At 39.7% G+C, this 22362-nt stretch overlaps 1 protein-coding gene across 1 annotated transcript in view; it reads right to left on the bottom strand.

Moving 5' to 3' along the window:
• GPC3 (glypican 3) overlaps positions 1 to 22362 on the bottom strand; it is a 439290-nt gene that overhangs the window by 90404 nt on the left and 326524 nt on the right. The gene's annotated exons all lie outside the window — the stretch shown is intronic.

Below are 22362 nucleotides of genomic sequence, written 5' to 3'. Positions count from 1 at the left end.
GTAAGGAAGTTCACTCTTAGTAAACTCCACTCTCCCCAGGGCTTCCTCTCTCAGGCCATCCATGATGACTTAACACAACGATGCCCAGAAAGGAACTCTACTAGGGGCAACATAAATTCACCCAGGGATTGTCTTTCAAATCTATTAAATTCTTTAAGGCAAAATAATAAGGATGTGTAAGCACCTGGTCATCAAAATGAGTCATTACTAGATATTTTAATTGAATCTATTTTCAATACAGCAGGAAGTGTCAAATATTTATGTGTTCCTACATGACGAGAAGGGTTTTTGTCCCCTAGGGAGTCCAGATGTGGGTTAGACAAATTACTATTCTCACACCTTTACAAACACAAAGAAGGAATCTGGCATACCTGCTTATTCCATTTTGTACTATTAGGTGTTACTTTAAAAATGTGAACAGATCCTTTATTCATGATAAAACAGGAGAAAAACCAATCACTTAGAATTTATGATCAGTTAATTTTCTCATTCTCCAACCTAAAAATGAATTGATTGTTCCTTCACCCACCAGCCTTTTCTCCTCTGTTCCCTTCCTTCCCAGCCATTAGTGTTGATAAATGAAGTCTGTTTGTGGTTTGTGGCAGTGTTTATCTAGGAAGGGTGTGATATTTGAATGGGGTGGGGGATATACCAAGGCTCCAAGTTGGCCTCAACAATGATAAATCACCAATAATATATCTTGTGCTTTCCTCCTTCCACTCCTCAGCTGGTGTCCATGCATACTGTATCATATACTATGTACGTCTTTCTGTTTTCTGGTGTAGGTATATATGAAAACCTTGCCTCTAAATTTAATTGTGGATCCTAAGAGTAGACGCAGAGTTCTAATATTGTCCCCAAGGGACCTGGCTTCAAAGGAATGATACGGTTCAGATTTTTTTTTTTTTTAATCTGTGGTTAGACTTTTCTCTCAGGCTGCTAACTCAAGTTCATAACTGCCCAAGCTATACTTCCAGTGAGTCCCCCAACTCTCACAACCCTCTCCAGGTACCTTCACTAATCCCTGTCTTCCAAATACACCATACAGTTTCACACCTCCATGCTCTGTCCATGCTATGCTCTTAGCCTTGTGTAACCTCCTCAGTTAAAATTCTATGTATCTTCCAAGAATCATCTCATATGTCATTTCCTTCACAGATTCTTCTCCAATTCCTGTAGCTGAATCTAATTGTTTCATCTGTGCTCCCACAACACTTTGTTTGGGCCTGTCTGAAACTCTCAATCACATTCTGCCTTGTATTGTAATTATTTGTGTCTCTGTCTGTCTCCTCTATGAGACCAACAACTTTTTGAGGGTGGAACTGTGTCTGATTCATCTTTGTGCCTCTACAGATTCCCAGGGCCTAGCCAAGTGCCTGGTACTCAGTGGCTAAATAAACAATAAGCATTTAGAATAGGAGCTCAAGAACTATGTGTTGATTTATTGAACTGTCTATGTCTTCTAGCTGTTAATCAAGGACCCTGGCATAGACCACAAACCCAACACAGAACACAGAACATCTGTGTCAGAATAATTCCCCAAATTTTTAAATGTCAAATTTTTGGAAATTTGTTTGAATTCTTTTGCCTGCACGAAACCTTTGTGGGCCTGGCAGTTAATAGAAAAAAAAAAAATCACTGACTTACCTCCAAGAGTTTTAGCCACAGAACATTTTGCAGACATTAAGAATGAAGGCTTCTGTTTAGGCAGTACTGGTTAATTTCTAACACAGAAAGTTATTTCTGGTCATAGTGTTAGGGCATAGATTATTTTTCACTTTTCTCAGCACTGTCATGCCCTGAACAAACACTCTTTTTTGGAGAGTCTGCCTTTCTGAGGGTCCCAAATAATAGTAACCTCTACTGATGACATCCCCTCCCCTTCAGCCTATCGGGAGCTGAGTGGGGTGGGTGGTGGTCTCCCTGCAGGATGTTCTTGCTGTGGCTACCAGAAGCTCCAAATAAGTGACCTACAATCCTTCCCTAGAAAAAATTAGGGGAAAGTGCCTTGGAACATGCTCCATTGATACTAACTAAACATGTTTGCCAGTGTTTCCAGCATCAGGCCCAGTAAATCAGTGGGATGCTAGATGTCGATTTGTGGTGGGTTTTTTCCCCCTTTCTGAATTCTAGACATCTTGGAATATATGTCATTGATATTCCAACACGCAAGTTATCATGACTAACACAGACAGAATTACCTGCTGCTACATTCCAGGTATGTTTATGTATTTCCCTGTCTAACCTGCTTCCTCCCTCCAGCTGTCTCAGTGTAGGGGAAATGGGGATTTTTCCCCCCTCCTCTGCATCTTCTCCAACAACTGTGATGTCAAATGCAATTATTTGCGGAGGAATCTGCTGTGTGCATGGATGAAAGGGACACATGCAAATCCTCAACAAAAAAGGGAAATACCAGCTCTGGGGAAATATGTCCCAAAAGCATGCCGCTTGGCGACTCTGCCCAAGGCCCCCTGTGCAGATATTAACAAGCTGAGCACAATATGACTTTAGGAATGCAAAGAAAAAACTGTTTAACAGTTGAAAAATCTCCTCCTCAATCTGAGGTCAACCCAGCTAATAAAAAAACTTCAAAAACTTCTGAAAAACCATGAATAAGCCCCAGATGTTCCTGTTCTCGGCTGAACTTTCCACCAAGTTGTTTCATACCCTCTATTTTTCACAAGTAAAACTATTGCAACCTCTTGTGCTTTCCTATCTCTTTCCAAAGAAAATGGCCTCCAGTCAAATTCCTTCTCCCACCCACAGTAACTAATTGTCCATACTGTTATTCATCTCCTTTTCTGAAGAAGAATTAAATTGGCAAGACCCATTAGTGCAAGGGTGGGGACCTTTATTCTACCAAGGGCCACTGACCCACAGAGGGGGAAAAAATCAATGGGGGCCACACACAAGTAAGAAACCACTTGATTTAGTCTAGTTTTTATTTGTTTTTGTGGAATAAATATAAAATATTCACTTCATCTCCTCTAGAAAAATAACAGAGGAGGGAAAAAACTCCATTCAAAAGATATAATAAATGGTTAAAATATAGTCCAGGTCTATGCTACAGCAAGTTTGGGCAATGAGGTGGTTAAATAAAAAGATGTGGAGGGAGAGATAAGAGAATAAGGGAAAAAATGAAAGGTAAGGAAAAGAAAGAAGCCAGGAAAAACAGATTCCGAGAGAAAGGAAAAGAGGGGAAAACAAGAGATAGGCTTGGCAGACTCCCTAGTTAATGTGTTAGTTGCAGTAAACAGCTTGTACCCACCCCTGGTGCCCCCTCTACTCTGGGTATTAGAGTTAAGTTATCACTGGCCTTTGAAATCCTTATTAGCTTTCTAGCAGTTTCGGAAAAGTCCTCTCTGTGCTGAGAAACAGCTGGTCTGCTTTGATTTTCAAACTTCAAAGCTAGTTTTTGAAATAAAGATTATTTTCGCAAGAAAGTCTGAAGGTTTTACATGTGTGTAAAGGAATGACTGAAAATCTCTGACGTTGCAAAGCTGTCAGATGGCCTTATCTTTGGCCTCTGAGAGATTAGGGCTGTCTTATTTCATAGAGTCTGGATATTATATCTGGAATCAACATTTATTCCGTAGATTTGAAAGGTTTTTTTTTTCCCCCAAATCAAACTTAGTTTGGGGTTTCGCTGGATGCTGATGTAGCAGACAACATGAAATGGAGACCACATATACATCTCTGAGTTAAGTCAAAACAACCAGCGTCCACAGCTCTTTACTACTCTTCTCCCAGTGAAAGCTCAACTTTTGAATGTCTGCACCTAGCAACCCACTAAGAGAGATGTTGCTTCGAAGCTGCAATACTGATTTTAGAGCTACTATATATGTGCCACTGTACCTTATTCCCAGAATATTTGGGATTACCTTCTGCTGATGGTGTATTAAAGGCAAAATGTAACAGGAAAATGTCCAGAGAAGGGGAAGTAAGATAATGAAAGGTGGAGAAGAAGGCAAAGCCATATGATAACAGATGAAAATCACTGACACCCTGAGTCCGAAAAGATGAAGGTTAATGGGAAAAATGAGAGAAATGCACATAGCTGTGATGGGTAGGGTAACTATAATCTGTGTCTCAGAACACTGCTTTTTTCAGATTTAAAGATGATTTTTAAAAAGTACTTGGGAAGAGAACAGAGAAGTAGAAAATAAAATGAAAACTAACCCACTATTGCTAATGTTTTGATATGTAGTTTTACAGACTCTTTCCCTGTACATACCTTTATACATGTGCTAATTTTTTGTTAAAATTGGATTGTACTTTAGTACTGTCTCATCACCTGCTTTTTGTGCTTCACAGTGTATCATGGATAGCTTTCTATCCCTAACAAAAGTTTAACAATATTTTTAATGGCTGCAGATTATTCGATTGTATAAAAATGGCATAGTTCACATAATAAATCTCCTATTGATAGACATGTGGGCTGCTTTTCATTTTTCCATGCAAACACCACCAATGAAATATCCTTATACCCACATCTTTGTGGACTGTCACACTCTTGCCCCGGCAGAAATTGCTAGAGGTAGAGCTACTGGTTCCAGGCTACTTCCAATGACCTGCCATATATTGAGACTATCTTAATGGTTCTTCTTCCTTCCAAAGAGTGGAAGAAAGATCACAGAACTTAGAGTAAATGCAACCTTTTAGTCACTTAAAATCTGAGTGTCAATATCTTCATCTGTAAAAGACAATACTAATGCATTCAGAAAACTAAGATCATGATATCTCGTCCCATCACTTCATGGAAAATAGATGGGGAAACAGTGGAAATAGTGGCTGACTTTATTTTGGGGGGCTCCAAAATCACTGCAGATGGTGACTGAAGCCATGAAATTAAAAGACGCTTACTCCTTGGAAGGAAAGTTATGACCAGCCTAGACAGCATATTAAAAAGCAGAAACATTACTTTGCCAAGAAAGGTCCGTCTAGTCAAGGCTATGGTTTTTCCAGTGGTCATGTTATGGATGTGAGAGTTGGACTATAAAGAAAGCTGAGCACCGAAGAATTGATGCTTTTGAACTGTGGTGTTGGAGAAGACTTTTGAGAGTCCCTTGGACTGCAAGGATATCCAACCAGTTCATCCTAAACGAGCTCAGGCCTGATGTTCATTGGAAGGACTGATGTTGAAGCTGAAACTCCAATACTTTGGCCACCTGATGTGAAGAGCTGATGTGTGATTTGAAAAGACCCTGATGCTGGGAAAGATTGAGGGCAGGAGGAGAAGGGGATGACAGAGGATGAGATAGTTGGATGGCATCACCGACTCAATGGACATGGGTTTGGGTGGACTCTGGGAGTTGGTGATGGACAAGGAGGCCTGGCATGCTGTGATTCATGGGGTCGCAAAGAGTCGGACACAACTGAGCAACTGAACTGAACTGAACTGAATGATAACCAGCTCACAGAATATTTGTGAGAAATACACACGGTCATGTAAATTAAAGAGCCTCAACTTTAAAGCACTTTGTGTGTGTTAGTCTCTCAGCTGTGTCCGACTCTTTGTGACCCCATGGACTGTAACCCACCAGGGTCCTCTGTCCATGGGATTCTCCAGGCAAGAATACTGGAGTGGGTTGCCATTCCCTTCTTCAGGGGGCCTTCCTGACCCAGGTCTCCTGCATTGGAGGCAGATTCTTTACCATCTGAGCCAACAAGGAAGCCCCTTAAAGCACTTTAAATGCAGAAATTCTGATTTTCTTAACATTTTATATTAAGAATTTGGAGGCACTTTTAGGGAGTATATTCCCCTAGATGTCCCCCACATTAAGAGTGCTCACAGAAACCTCTGAGGGCTTGCCATCATCCAGAATAGCATTTCTGAGTCTCCAGACCTCAATTGTCTGCCTACAGGGGCAAGGGGGACCCCTTCAACCTAGTAGATGTCTGGCTGCCATATACCAAGATGGCATTTGATTCTCCAAGTTGTGTGCTACATGGTATTCACCTGGTGATTGTTTACCATTGTCTGCTGTACTGGGGAGAAAAGTTTATCATGTTTTCTTCCTCCTTCAGCCCTCTATAAATACACCCAGTTTGCGTGGGCCTGAATTGAACGCTCTGGCAAGAAACCAACTTTCTCAGGAAGAAAGAGATCAGTTGCATTACAACACAACTTGCAAATTCCTTTCCAAACTTCTGGTGTTTTTGCTTTGAAAAAAAAAAAGTGCTGCTGTTCATTATCACTAGCCAAAAACATTTATAGATTATGGATTTTTTTTTAATCTAGAAAGGAGCACATAGCAAGTATGGTTCTCAAATCAAAAGCATTTATAGATTATAGATTTTTTAAAATCTAGAAGGAGCATATAGCAAGCATGGTGCTTCTTATTAGATGTTTTGAAACACACAGTAGTACCAGCACTCAGCAAGTACTTGATAAATGCTATATAGTCTTGATCACTGTCTTTCTCCAGGAATCATTTTTTAACTTTCTATTAAAGACAGAATCATCACTAAGGGCATAGAGAAAAAAAATCTACCTATAAGAAAAATCTTAAATTATGTGGAACATGAGAGCGGGTGGATAGGAAGATGAGGAACGAGCAGTTATGGGCAAAGAGGTTCCCCACCTCAGAGAAGGAAGCATGGCATAAGTAGGAGTCAAGTCCCACATTTCGGGACTTATAAAAGGAAAGCAAGTATGTTTGTGGTAGAGACAGAAGTTGTACAAATGGATCAACAAAAGAAAAATATAAAGTGAAATGTAAAGTCACATTGGAGACTTCAGTGCTATAAGAAAACAAAGATGTTAAAAAAAAAAAAAAAAGACTGCCCATCCCTAGAAGCCAAGGGCAGTGAGTGTCTCATTGATTTTTCTAGTCACTGTGCCCATCAGGGGATTGGCGGTGAAGTAAGGCAGGCCTGGAGTAAGGGTGATGGTATACAGATAGAAAAGGATCTCAGACAAAGAAGGTTACAAAGACTGACACGAAAGCACTTGGTGATTGACGGGCTCCAGAGAAGAGAGAGCAGGACTAGATGATGCTGAGAGTAGATAAGATCACAGACCCATTTGTCTTCCCTCACAGAAATTTCCTATAGAAAAGCACAAGAAATATGTGTAAACAGGATAGATGATGATAAAGATTTTGATCACTTGATTCACTTTTGTAGCCAGCAAATAAGAAAGTTTCCTACATGTAACTGAGGCAGGAACCATCACAGTCTTCAGAATCCAGGAAGATGAGTTGAGAAATAAAACAGGGACATGAATTATAATTTCATCTTAGCTCTTCAAGCCTCAACAAGCTGAGCTTGAAGTAGAAAGAAGACAGCCAGAAAATGAAAGTTCCTATTACTCAGGCTCTGGCAGATAAAGTAGGTTTTCCATCTCCTCTCAATACTGTATTTTAGAGAGACAGAGTAGGCACAGTAGGAGGGAGCAGGCTACAGCCTGGGGTCTCTGTCAAAAATCATTGCACTGGATGGGAACCGTGGCATAGCCGCCAAATGAAGGGCAACAAAGGAAGACAGAACAGTGAGATCACGAATTTTGCAGGTTCTGCCAAGTTAAGGAACTTCTGAATGAATGGAATGGAGGACTCATGGGTGGACACAGTACAATTCCACCATGTTTCTCAAGAAAGTGAAGAAAGAGAGATCTTAAATATTCTCATCATGAAAAAGAAATGGTAATGATGTGATTAAATGGAGATATTAGCTAATGCTATGGTGGTCGTCATTTTGTGATATAGAAGTATATCAAATCAACACATTGTACATCTTAAGCTTTCACGATGTTGTATGTCAATTATACTCAATAAAACTGGAAAAAGTAAAATAAAATTTTAAATTGAAGGAAGCACTATTCTAGATGGTTTTGGCAGATTTAGCATATTCTGTACATACTTTAAAGGTTAAACTGTAGTATAATATTTAATAACTTTTTTAATGCTGGAAAGAATGCCCCTGCTTTCTCTTTCATGCATGCACACTATCTCCCTATGAACAAAATACATTTGCCCTATCCCAATATTCCGTAAAGTCTCAACCCATTACAGACTCAACTCTAAGTCCAAAAATCTCATTAAACATCTTAGCTGAAAAGTCCCAAATCTCATCATCTCAATCAAGTACTAGTGAGACATTGCACATGGTCCATTCTAGGTCAGAATTTCCCCTCTGTCTGTGTACCTGTGGAACCAGAAAGCAAGTTTTCTGCTCCCAAAATTCCATGGTGAAACAGGCGTAGGATAAAACTTACAGACTCCCTACACTGGAGTTAAACAGCTGGTTCAAAAGCTGGAACAGAATACTTTACTTATTCACACAATAAAAAGTCATTGCCTAAGATGTGCCAAGCACTGTTCTAGAAGCAGAAGATACAGTGGTGAGTGGGGCAGATGAGACTCTACCCTTGTGGAAGTGCTGTAGACAAGCTTTTACACTGCCTGCCTTCTCTGTATCTGCTCTGACCAGCAAGGGCACAACAGTGCTAAGGTGGAGAGAAAAAGTGGTATCGAGTGCCTGCCAGCCAGCCTCGGTGAAAGGTCAGGTCAGCTCATTGTCAGCAGACGTTTGAGTAAAATGAACAAGCAGAGCCCTATATATAAAGTGTATCAAGTTCTCCAAGACCATTCTAGGGAAACAGCACAAACTATAAGTAGCTGCCATAATTAGAAAGACACAGGAGTTGGTAACAAATGGGAAAATGTGTTTTAAGGAGGTTGGAGAAGGCGAACAGTCACCGCTTCCCTCGGGTCCCCCCCCTCCTCTTTGTGAGGCTGTCACGAAACACAGTCGTCTCTCCAACACATCTAAGCACCCACGGTGGCAGCTGAAGAAAAACCACTATAATCTCTCTCACTCTTTCTCACAGTTTTGGTAATTTTTGAGGCTTCAGTGAATGGATGACGCTCAACATTCAACAGCCAAGGAGCCACTTTTAATTGGAATCCTGAATAAAAAAGTGTGTAACAAATTGATTAAAAAGTAATAGTTAACACATTCACCAGGGACTCTAAATACTCTATTGTGAGAACTTCTACTTCAGGTTCAATGAAATAGCAGAATTAAAAATAATCTTTCTTCTGTGAGACCTGAGTTAGGTACTGGTCTGCTGTGAGGTCACACCACGTTACCTTCACTCTTGAAGCCCGAACCAATGCACACTCCAGCCTCCCTACGTCCTGGCTAATAGCCAGAAGATGACTGGCTCGACTAGGTACAGAGCAGTTTTCATCCCCTGAACTGTTCCATCAGGAAGTGGAAAGGAAGGTGAATGATTTTTAGTAGCAAGCTTCGCATCTTCGCCTCGTGAACCTGAGCAAGCTTAACTGAACTCTTTGCTTCCAATTTCTGATGTCCAAGCCACCCTTCATGCTCCTCGTGGAGTTAACATCATAAAACACTGATCTGACCTCGTCACTCTGGCTCCAGCCCCTGTACTGGCTCAGGGAATATTGGTTTATTAAACAGGTAGTATTGGTTTATTAAAAGCTCATGAGACAGAGTGCTCAGGGCTGGTGTACTGGGATGACCCAGAGGGATGGGATGGGGAGGGTGGTGGGAGGGGGGGTTCAGGATGGGGAACACATGTACACCCATGGAGGATTCAAGCCAATGTATGGCAAAACCAATGCAATATTGTAAAGTAAAAGAAATAAATTTTTTAAAATGTCAATTTTGACTTCAAAAAAAAAAACAAAAAACACAAAACTCATGTGGAATAGTGAAATTTACAATCCCCAAAGAGTTCTTCTGAACCTTTAAAGAGAATAGATAGTATTTCTCTAGCTACTTACTTGCATGCCCCTCTCTCTCTACCCCAACTTCCACTGCTAACAGAGGGAAATTCAGATTCTCTATACTATTCATGACCCTCCCAAATTTTGCAGTATACCATCTTTTCAGTCTCATCTCTCACTACTTATATCCTCTTCCACTCTGGCTATTGATGCATTTTCATGTCGTTGTGCCACTGTGCATACCACATTTCTCTGCCAGGAAGATCCTTCCTACCAACCTCTATCTGTCAAAATTCTCATCTTTCAAGGCCATAAAGACTTAAAGGCTACCTATTTATGAAGTTTTGAAATTAATCCTTCTCTCTCTGGGTGAGCAGAGTACTTGGTTTATATTTGTCTAGTGACACTTACACTATATGTTGGATTATAGTTATGCAGGTATGTTTTCATCACCCTCCTTGAAAGCAAGAATTGTGCTTAAACTTATTCCTATATCCTTGTCCACAGCCCCTACCTCAGTACATAGAGCTGCTCAATAGTGAACAAATGAATTCAAATGGTAATGATACACATATGTGTGAGAAGTCTATACAAGGAGGAGAGATTCTCTAATCTTAACAATAGAGCCCACCAGACTCAGCATTGCACATAAGGTGTGCATTCAATAAATAAGTGCTAAATGAACAGTGAGGAGATATACATATATATAAAATATATTATATAAAGTATATATATGTTTTACTTTTTTTCCTGATTGAGTTTCATTTTGAAAAGGAGTCATAGAAGCAATTATGGTTTAACTGATTTCCAAGAGCAACAGATAAGAACAAAGGCTGTTAATCCAAGTAGAAGCTTAGACCTGAGCTCCATCTCAGCCTCTTAACAATAAAACCTGTAGCTTTAACAATAATTGGTACTGTGGGTTATCAGATTGCAATTATTGATCAGCCAATTTGCTACACTAGCCAGGGGAATGACATTCTGTAAAATAGAAACTAGCAGTAAGAAAACTGCTCCCTACAGGGATACCCTTATCATATACTTGGGTCTGGCGAACAAAGGCAACAGCACCACTGGATTCTAGTCTGGAGATCCTTCAACTGCCTTCAAGAATCCATATGCAGCTATAACGAACTGCCTCTAGCTTGGCTTAATCTTTTGTACCAGCCCATTAATGAGTCTGGATTCCTTCCCCATTTTCCATGGTATCCCAGGCAGGGATAAAGGCTCAGGCAGCAGGGGGCAGCTCTCTTTTAGCCTGACAACAAGTGGCGGCTGGTCCCAGCCTATAGCAAATAAATTCCATGGTTCTTAGATGGCAGAGCCCATGGAAGGGGTCTTGTCTGCCTTAGACTCTGTAATGCAAAATTGAGCTTTGGGAATTTGGGCCTAGGCAGTGTTCCTGGCATTTGTGACATCACCCCGACAGCTGAAAGTGATGGTGTCTCAAGAAAGCTCAGTAGCCCCGAGCCCTGTGAATTCTTTCTGCTCTGTCGGCATGTGAAATACACACACACACACTCATGAACATATTATATGCCACTCAAAATCATTCTAAATACCTCCTGTGAGACATCTGCCAATAAGGATAACATGTCAGCTGGGTTTTAAATATAGGAACTACTCACCATCTTCAACCAGAGAGCAAGATGTTCAAAAGGAATGCAGATTAATTTGCCCTGAACTTTATATCTCTGAAGTCTTTTCACTTGATACCATCCTCCCATGAAAGGTCCTGGTGGGGCTGAAGATTAAAATCGGACTTCTGGATCATGGTCTCTAAGCTATACTCTAAGGATAGCCTGCCTATTTATAGATCCTCCACTTTAGGGCAGAGTTCAAACTTGGAAAAATCTAAGGAACTTAATTTAAACACACACTCCTTCATATATGTGTGTGTGTGTGTACAAACACATATGAACATATTAATACATATGTATGTATATATAGTTTTTAAATTTATCATCTTCATTTTCCATTCAGTTGCCTTGAGTCAAACTGAACTTTAAATAGTTAAAAAATCTGTCAAGGATTGGCTAGACATATTTTTCCAAGAATCTTTACAGTTGAGATAATTATATTTAAAATCATTTAAACAATAATTCAACCTAGAAAAGTTATAATTTATACATTCCAAAAACTGACAAACTGAGGCACAGTGAATCAAGTTACTTAAAAGGTTACCTGTGACTTTCCTTTATGTTAACTCTTCAGATATCATAATACGAAGAAAGAGAGTAACTATAATTTATTGCAAGGGTCCCCATCCTCCAGGCCACAGACTGGTACCTCCCTTCATATCAGTGGCAGCATTAGATTAGAAATAAAGTGCTCATTGGGATGACCCTGGGGGATGGGATGGGGAAGGAAGTGGGAGGGGGCTTCTGGATGGGGAACACATGTGCGCCCATGGCTGATTCATGTTGATGTACGGCAAAAACCACTACAATATTGTAAAGTGATTAGCCTCCAATTAAAATAAATAAATTAATTAAAAAAAAGAAATAAAGTGCTCAGTAAATGTAATGCACTTGAATCATCTCAAAACCATTCCCCCACAACCCCCGCTCCACAGAAAACTGTCTTCCACGAAACTGGTCCCTGGTGGCAAAGAGATTGGAGACCAATGATTTACTGTGCTACTACATGGATTATCTCTAACACTTCTACTAAACCTTCAAGATAGATTGCAGTATAGCTATTTCACAGATTAGGGGACTTGAGGTACAATGAGGTTAAATAATTCGGCCACAAGCTAGGCAATCACAAAGTGACACATCTGGGACTTAAACATAGATCTATGTTTGGTTCTAAAGCCTTTGTACTTTCCCCCAAACTAGATTATATAGTGTTGAGGCTCTCCAATTTCTCATTATGACTCTAAGTCACATACCAATAAGACTTTACAACGGAAGCAGGTAGTATTGGTTTATTAAAAACTCATGTGGAATAGTGAAGCTTACAATCCTCAAAGAGTTCTTCTGAACCTTTAAACAGGATCGACAGTATTTCTCTAGTTACTTACTTGCATGCTCTCCCTCCTCTACTCCAACACATATGTATATATTTACCTGCCTCCATTCCCCCCAATCCCCAAAATAGCCACAACGTCAAAAGGGTGGCTAAATCATGTTTGCGCATCTTCATGTAATACTTCCCATTTTTCCCTGAAACATTTCACCCTGCTAGTTTTTTCTGCCATTCTATCCTACTGAGATATTTTGAGATCCTCATTGTGTTATCTATGCATCGGCTAACCCCATCTAGCTTCATGTCATCACTAAATATCAAAAGCATGTCTTCTCTGTCTGTAGTAAGTCATTGGTAAAAACTTTAGGCAGTAAAGGTCAAAGCAAACAGCTAAAAGCCTCTCTCCAGGCTAACACTGACACATTAAGAAAACACTCTTCAGGAATGATGCTGAATTAGTTACACATTCACCAAACCATATGATTACTTAGCCAACATTTTGTGTCACTTGTTTAAAAACGATCATAGGAGTTTCTGTCAAACACTTTGCTGAAATCTAGGTATACCATATCAATATCACATGTACACATAAGTATGGGGAAGTGGTATGATTTGTTCTGAGTGAGCCCAAAGTGGCTCCTAGTAACTATCATCATGGTGTCTGGAAGCTCACAGCCTCCAAGATTCTAGTCTAGAATTCGGGGAAGATGTGATACCAGGTTCCCTGATGTGTGGTTTCCACAATCCAACTGCCCCTCCTTATTCAACGTGAGGGTAAAACTTTGTGCCTGTTTCCAGTCTTTTGGCTCTTCTTCTGCTTGTTGTGATGACTCAAAATTTGCTAATAGTGATACCACGAGAATAACCAGAAAACTCTTCAGTGCCATGGGATATAAACTGATCTGACATTGGGCGTCATTATCTAGGACATATCACAATGGGAATTCTCTTAGCTGTTTTGGTCTTGTCAACTGCTTACCCATAGTGCAGAATAGTTACTACCTTGAAAAGTGATGAACTAGCAAGATATGGACTACGAAGTAAATAACACAGATCAACTAAACAAATAAGACCATCTTTAACTATATTAGGAAATTATCCAAGAAAATGAAGTACATATGAATAATAACACAATTTTTACTTTGAACATTAATTACAACTCTGCTGGAAATATTCCACCCAATAATTGCTATGCAAAATTACCGTGGTTGCTATCTAAGGAAAGCATATAGTTAGGCACACAGAACTGACCCCATTATTATTATTTTACATTCACTAAATACTAACACTGAGCCTACACAGAATATGGAAACATCCCTGGCCATATGTCAAATGAGTTTACAGTTGAAGGTTAGGTCTCAGTGTGTGTGTGCTAAGTCACTTCAGTCATGTCCAACTCTGCAACCTATGGACTGCAGCCCACCAGGCTCCTCTGTCCATGGGATTCTCCAGGCTAGGATACTGGAGTGGGTTGCCATGCCCTCCTCCACAGGATGTTCCCGACCCAGGGATTGAACCCATGTCTCTTAAGTCTCCTGCACTGGCAGGCTGGTTCTTTACCACTAATGCCACCGGGGAAGCCCTAGGTCTCAATAACCATATGTATAAAGGAGTAAGGCCAAACTTTTGGTTGAGCCAATTAACATAGGGCTGCCATCCTGGGGCAAAAGTATCTGCTCTCTATTCAGAAGTTAGTTTTATTCCCATTGAATTTTGTCAAAATCCTAATGACATGGGCAAGGAAAACTTTGTTTTGGTCTTCAGCTTCAAAGAAGATACTTTTGGCTCACCAATATGAGAATAATGGGCCTTCCAATGGGAACATCATTTCCAATAGGAATAACGCCTCCACCAACCCATTCATACTTTCCATGTTGTCTCCATTTTAATTAACAGTTCATTTTAGGAGTGGCAGATGGAGATTGGAAGGCATTCTGTGACTGCCTTGTGTATTGTAGATACTTAGTACATTCATTGAGTGAATGCTCATATGAAGAAATGGCTCCATATGGGATTAAACCTTTAATATTAGCTTCAAGGGCACTCTGAGACTTTTTATTGTTTTAGCAGTTGAAGCCCTTTGTTTAAGTGAAATCTTATTTAGAAGACCCATATGTAAAGCAGATTTTAGACACACTCTGGTTAAAATAGGAATGGGGGACGCAGAATAACCGCCACAGCACGTCTCCCACATCTCTCCTCCCCGTGGAACAGAATCTGAACACACTGCCTTGACAACTGAGCTAACTGGCACATAAGCCCACTGACTAATATGATGCTAATTCTGCCATTCTGGAAGGAGGGAGAAGCACTGGATAAATCATTATAGGGTACCCAGGAAGGTGGAGGAGTTGAGATACGAGCATGAGAGTGAAAGGATGACTAATGACTAATCCTGAATGTGGACAGGAGCCCAAGTCAGAATGTGTGAGTGGGCATAAAACCACGAGCTGGTCCTGCTGACTCTGCCCGGTTTGGGTCCAGTGAGCCCAGCAGAGAGGCCCCTTCCCTGGCCCCTACCCACGTGCAACCATTGCTCACTGGGTTTAATGAGGCAGGAGGCACTGAAGTGTACTTGTTATGACCAAACACTAGTTAATAGATACGACAAGAGATAAATAATTAGCAAGTTCCTGTCTCTTGTTAGGCCCATTTTTGTTGCAAAGATGAACTGCTTCAGTAGGGGCTTCTGCTGTGGTTGGGAGTTCTGTATAAGAAAATGTGCTTGCGTGTTTACAAGCATGTTTTGCATTACACAAGGGCCTTTGGAAGCAGAGCAAAGGCACTACAAACTATCAATCTGTTTGTTTCCTAGGCCCAGCTTTGTCATTTACTAGCAGTGTGACTTTGGACAAGTCATTTCTCTCTCTAGGTTTTCATTTCTTCATCTATAAAATCAAAGGGCTGGACCCTTATGACCGAAACATCCCTGCAAACTATAACAGTGCACTTACATAACCCTCTTCTTTAGCACAAAAACTGGTTAATATTGAATGTGAAAAGTACCTCAAATTAAATCAAAGTTCAGAAATGAATTTAGGGCAACAAAGATTAACTTCTTTGAATGAATTGATCTATAAAATACTGTATATGAGGGTCTATTCTGTATATGCCACTATGTTAGGTGTTATAGAAAACAGAGTTGTATGCATGATCTCAGACTTAAGGAGCTGACAATCCAGAGGCAGGATACATATATATTCATAAATATATCAGTATAAAAGTTGTCTCTGAATTTCCAAATAGTATTTGAACATACATACACCAATATACTGCTTATAATACAGGTTTATGGGGGTAGAGAGCAATCATTTGTAAGCATTTATTTTTGCTGTGTTGTATTTGGCCAGCAGGTAGATGTAAATAAGAGACTCTATGAATTTCATAGATATTTCGGAAATATATTTCTAACTTTGTAAACCCAATAGCCTTTATAGTTTGATAGAATTTCCTTTTCATATGTAGAACTTGTCTTTCCATAGCTAACACTTCCAATACTTCGTACTAAAAAAAATCTTACAAAAGAGTATAATACTGCAATGAAAAAAGATCATGTATTTCCTTTCACTGCTAAGTCACAATCACCACAAGACTGCTATCAACAACATTTTGGCTTATCACTCTTGACTTATTATCTGTTTTTGAATAATTTAACTTAATGTGCAAAGATTAAAATACATGACCCAATTTAAGTACCTTTAATCCTGTATCTTCTAAAAAAAGCAAATAGTTCATTTTCAAGAAATTTAATATGAAATACTTGGGAATTCATCTTGGTGCAGTGTTATTAAACTGTACATAATAATTAAGATATTAAAAACACATGCTCCCCAAAGCCACCAGACACTGTAATTATTTTTCAAGCTATTAAGCAAAATGACAGAAGATTTTTTAATGATAAATGTGTTTTGGAATGCATCAGCTAATTCCCTTTTACTTCATGAAATCATGTTTAGCTCCACAGAGTCTAGGTCCGGTATTTGAAGACCAACTCACATTGTTCTTTTATAACTCAGAAGTCATTCATTGGCTGTTGTTAATATGCCATTGTAGATACTCTGTCTTTCACACACACACACACACATTCTGACTCCATATGGAAATGGCAATTATTAGAGTTCTGCTACACTATATGTATGTGAAGAAGTGTGAGAAACACTGGGACATAATTTCATTTGGAAAGGCCTTTTATTTAAATTTGACTCTCAAAAGGTTTCTCCTTTGGTTTAGAAATTTTAGATCAGTGTTAGCTTTTCTAGCAACCATTGGAATAGGCCAGCATTTTATGACTCTCATTGGTTTTATTGTGAGAAGACTATGAAAAAAGTTACTCAAAGAATTTTTGATCATGCTTGAGATTCATTTAAAGATTTTTAAAACTTACATGCTAAGGTATGCCCTGGGTAATTTTCTGACATGTAACAACTTTATTAATTAATTTATTAAAGCTGCAACTTTCCATTTCTAAGTTAGTGTCTTTTCACGATACCAAAATAATCTGTTAGGCATCTTAAAAATACTTTTCAGGTATTTATGAAGGGGGATGGAAGTGGAGACATTCCACTGTCTGCTCCACATTTAAAATTTTCTTTGGCCATTTAAAATCATTTTATGAGTTAGAGATAGCTAATAGAAAGTTTGTCTGCTGTCTGTGTCACAAAGTGCCTTAGTTTCCACACCATACACAACTGTGGTCAGTTTTCTAAGATTCTTCCCAGTGGGAGCTTGGTAAACAGCATGCTTATTTTTTCTTTGCTGCCTATTTTAGAGCTTCAGACCATAGACATTACTACATTAGGGACTTGGAAATCGTTAGACAAATTAAGGAGTTTCTGCTATTTGTACTTCTTTCTGCACATCATTTATATATGGATCATGCTAACCATAGCAAGGCATGCTGTGTCTTCAAAGACATAGAAGGAAAGAGCACAGAGACTGAAATCAGTCCCCCTTGATTCTAGGTCTAGTTTGACCACTTACTATATGAAGGTCACTTAGACGTCAGTGCCCATAGGTTCTTCATCTGGTAAATCTAGGTAATAATGTCTGCTTCTCTGAGTCATTGTGAAGATCGATTTAGGTAATGTTCATGAAAGAGCTTTACAAATTGAATTGTGCTGTGCAAATTGATGGTAGAATTATTATCATTCATATGGAGTCACATGGCTAACAAGATCTGAAGACAGATCACCTATCTGGTTCTGGAGGAGGGTGATAAATGCAAAAGTGTTTTTGTAGTTTAATGTTTTCATGGCCTCATGAGAACAAGGCAGGAGAACAGAAGAATTGGGTAGGGGGAAGGGCAAGTTTAAGTTCCATCTGCCCAGGCTGGAAGACTGGTGGGAAGGGAAGAATCTCTGAAAAGATGAGAGGTTACAAAGTAGAAAGGGGTGACTTGGGAACAGGGTGTTTATAAAAGAGTGGCAGGGCAGAGAATAAAGTCACAAGACTTGTTCACAAGAGGGTGCTGGGTTAAAGCCTGACCTTGAGCCACAAATCACTGAATCACACGGCTGGAAGGAATCTTAAGAGGCCACCTCGTCCACACCCCCACCATTCAGCAGGACATTTCAACCATCCCAAACAGATGAGAGTATCCAACTTTGAATGAAAAGCTCTGACACCAAATGAGCAGGTATTGACTGCTCTGGCTTCAACTGTTTCCAACAGGCAGGAAAACAATTTCTGGAATTTCATTTGAACCCAAACTGAAACTGAGGGAAAATAATAAACAGCTAGGTTTTTCTTGGAAACAATAGCTTCTGTAGTAGTTTAAGGTCTCTAACGACACAGTGACTCTTAGAGAGAAACTTACCAACAAACTGAGTCAGAGGACACATAGGCCACAGTGGCCTGTGGGTAAGAGTGTATCATGATCATTCTTGGTATTTGTGGGGTCTTCTCTCCATGCAGGAGGCTTGAAGCAGGATATTAAGAAAAACACAATTTTTTTTAAAAGCAACATGGCCCAGCAAAGTCCAGGACTGACATTGAGGACTTAAGAGTTCAATTTCTCTCCTAACACAAGACAATAAATCCTCACACACAAATTAGAAACTGAAAAGGAAATAAAAGGGTCCTCATTTCCAATCGTGGGAATGTTACACAAGAACTCTGGTTTGGAAGGAGGAGGGGAGGACATTCCACACCTGCAGGCCTTCCCAGGAAAGGGGCCCCGGGCCTGACCCTGAACACGTCCCCTCCAGGTTACATCGTGGGACTGTCAATACAGAAACAATGTTACATTATTCCCTCAGTGAATATATTATTTCAAATCCTATCAACAGCAACCATAACTTGAAAGGAGGCAGCTGAGAATTTCCATGGAAGAAAGTGAAGAGGTCTTTGGGGATGTGCTCATAAATGGCCTAGCCATAGTCCACCGGGATGGAACACACTTGGGCATGCATGCATAGACAAAAGCATCTCTGCACTTACAGTTGCATGTGTTGGAGCATTCTGCTGTAGTTTAATAGTTGCAGCACCAAGCGAGGAGCTTAGGAAAATAACATTATACTCCTGGATTCTCCACTCACTTACATGTGAACTGAGGCAAGTTAACTTGATTCTACCTCCTCATCACTAAAACTTTAGGTCAATGTAGCCAGGCATTCAGTGAATCCAGATGTTTGGCAGTGAATAGGAAACAACATCTGGATGATTGGTCGAATTTTCAACTGAACTTACTGGATGTTTTGGCAGCATGCCCACACAGCCCTTAATGGCTTTCTGCCTCAGTTTCCCTAGCTATAAAAAAGGGACAAACATTATCACTTACCTCCCAGGAGGCAGTGAGGATGAAATAATACCCAAGGGTAACAATGAGTTCCTGAAAAGAATGATTCTTTGACAGTACTATATCTTATACAATTCCAGGCTGGATATTTTTTTTCCAATATGAGCAGTTAGACTTTTAGGACATAAAAGCACTTTGAAATATGGTTCAGTGCTATACAAATACAACACATTATCATCATCATCCCATTCTTCATTATGACTTCCCTAAAGTGTCTCACTTTCAGATTGAACCATGGCCAAAATATGAATTTTACTGAAGGTCTGAAAGAAGATATGTTTTGGCCATGTAAAGCAATACAGATGAGACAAGAAAAAACCAGCGTGGGTGTTTGGAGCCCAACCAATTTTAACAGCTCAACTTAAACAGGTAAAACTGGTCTATCAATGAGAATTAATTGGTTGCTCAATGGTATTTATAAGGGAACCAAAAATGTCCACATATATGTCCATGGCAAAGGTAGGAGAAAGTAATTATAATGGTGACTTTTCCGACACTGACAATATACACCTCCCTACCTGTGAAGAGGCTTCACCTTTTGTGGCTGAAAGTTAGAATGACGAGAAAGAAGGAAAAAACATGGGAGAGAAAGATGTATCAAAGGGATCTCTTTGATCCACCCAAAATTTGGGTGGCAGAATTAGACTGGGAAAAAGTATTGGAATACTGCTCTCTTTCAGACTCACTCAAGTCCTGACTACAGAGGAAATCCTGACTATAATAATCACCTTAACTGTGTCATGCACATGCAATTATATATTTGTGTGTGTATATGTGTGTGTGTGTGTATATATATATGCATATATGTAAAATGCATAATTATACATAAATTTTATATAATGGGATATGAATAGCCATAGATACGTAGATATAATTTCTTGTACTCATAATAACCTTGTAAGGGACTATTTTGCTAACTTTAAATACTACAGATGAGAAAACTAAAGCTCAGAGAGGTTGAATGACTTGCCCAAAGTTATATATCTAGTAAGACCCACAGTTGAATTGGGATCCATGTGGATTCAAAGCCCATGTTCTATTCACTATACGACATGGTCTCCCAGAGCATTAATATCAAACACCCAAAGTCTTTACTGAGGGGCTTGCTATAAATAGTCATTTTTAGTGACTGCCAGATCATATGCTCTGATGCAGCTTTCCCTTTTTACAGGGTGGGGCTCCATCCACAGGTCTTTCTCTGATATTTCTTATGAAATCCTTCTCACAGTAGCCCAGACCACCTCAGGCCTAAGCAAACCACCCCCAAACTGATGAGCAACATCACTGTCTAGCTCGTCTTCATTACTGGCTGCCTTTTCTTTGTATTTAAACATGCTCGTGTTTCTCCTCCAAGGAAGGTATGAAAATAGGCCAGACTCCTTTTGAATCCTCAAACTCCCTGGCACCTGGCTGAGCACATAGGAGGTATTCTTTCACGTCTGGTGACCAAAGATATCTGCTGACACTATTCTTCATTTAAAATGAGGGGCACAGAGATGGACCCTGAGGTTCTGGCCTCACCAGTGCTTGGATCTAACCAGTCGAGTGGAGTCACCCAGACACATTTGGTTTGAGATAATTTAGAAATAATTCAAAGAAACACTGACGTTGTCCCCAGGTAAAGCACATCATCAGCAATGGGAGGTTTACGCTGTGCTCTGAATTCTTCAGAGATGTGTTTTGAAACATCCTGTATGTAACCAGGCTTTATAGAACTTAGTAAGGTTGTGAGTTCACCAAAAAGAAGGATCTGTTATGCAAATACTGCCACTATTCTGTGCTCAGAAGCAGTAACAACTATTTATTAAGTGCTCATGGAGAGCAGAGCAGTTTATTAGGCTCTGGAGGAATCTCACTCAAAAGTGTAGTAAATACTTTTACAATGCCACTCGCCATGAAATACGTCACTATTAGGAAGCCCTTCCAAACATTTTTCCTAAAAACCATAAAGATTTCACTGCTAAACTTCACAGGAAAAGACAAAATCATGCCAATGTCATCCTACAGAAACTTCTGTCCTTGCAGAAGGAGTTGAATTTCATTAAGTCCTTCCTCAGCTACGAATAGAAGTCAGTGGTGCCAGGGCCCTCCCGCCCATGGACCATAGGGTAGGAACACTGCCACTCTGGTATCTGGTGGCATTTTTTATGGCATTTTTAAAACTGTGGCCACAAAGCAATCACAAGCAGATGGTACAACTAACTTCTATTCGTGTCTCAGTTACTAAACTCCTGAAAAGAAAAACTGTACAAGTCAAGGGAATCTGTGGGTGCTCTGTGCATGGCAATGACTCAGAAGTTGGCATGAATGCAGTGAAGCTGGTCCTCTCATATCTTGCTGGTGGCAGTGAAAGCTGTCACATCCCCATTGGACAGCAGTTTGGAAACATGCAGTAAAATGCTCGTATCCTTTAACCCCATAACTCCAGTATGTTAAGAAATTGATCTAAGATCAGGAGATAGCACTATGCAGGAGGTCACTTTATTTAATGGTAAAAGTTTGAAGCAATTTGAATGCATAGCAAAAGCAAATGAATTATAATTAACACTCAAAGGAATCTTTTGGGGCTACAAAAGATGATTAGTATGCAGATTTGTGGCAACATGAAAAAGTGTTTCCAATACAGTGTTAATTTTAAGATGCAGAAATAACTAATATACTTCCAATTATGTAAAAAGTCTATGTGTGATTTTCTGATCAAATATTAAAAAAGAATACGTAAAAATGAAAACAGGATGCACTAGTGGGGTTGAGACAAACACTTTTCCTGCTGTTTTCCAAGCTTTCTCTTATGTTGCAATATTTTCTTTATAATTTAAAAGTGGGGTGAAAAACAAAGGTCAGAAGTCCTTTTTAGCGGAGAGACTCTGAAGAAAATGAACATGGCTGCCTTTC

The sequence above is a fragment of the Cervus canadensis genome, chromosome X, assembly GCF_019320065.1.
Source record: "Cervus canadensis isolate Bull #8, Minnesota chromosome X, ASM1932006v1, whole genome shotgun sequence".
In the NCBI taxonomy this organism is placed as follows: Eukaryota; Metazoa; Chordata; class Mammalia; order Artiodactyla; family Cervidae; genus Cervus; species Cervus canadensis.
This window is presented reverse-complemented; position numbering and strand designations above follow the sequence as displayed.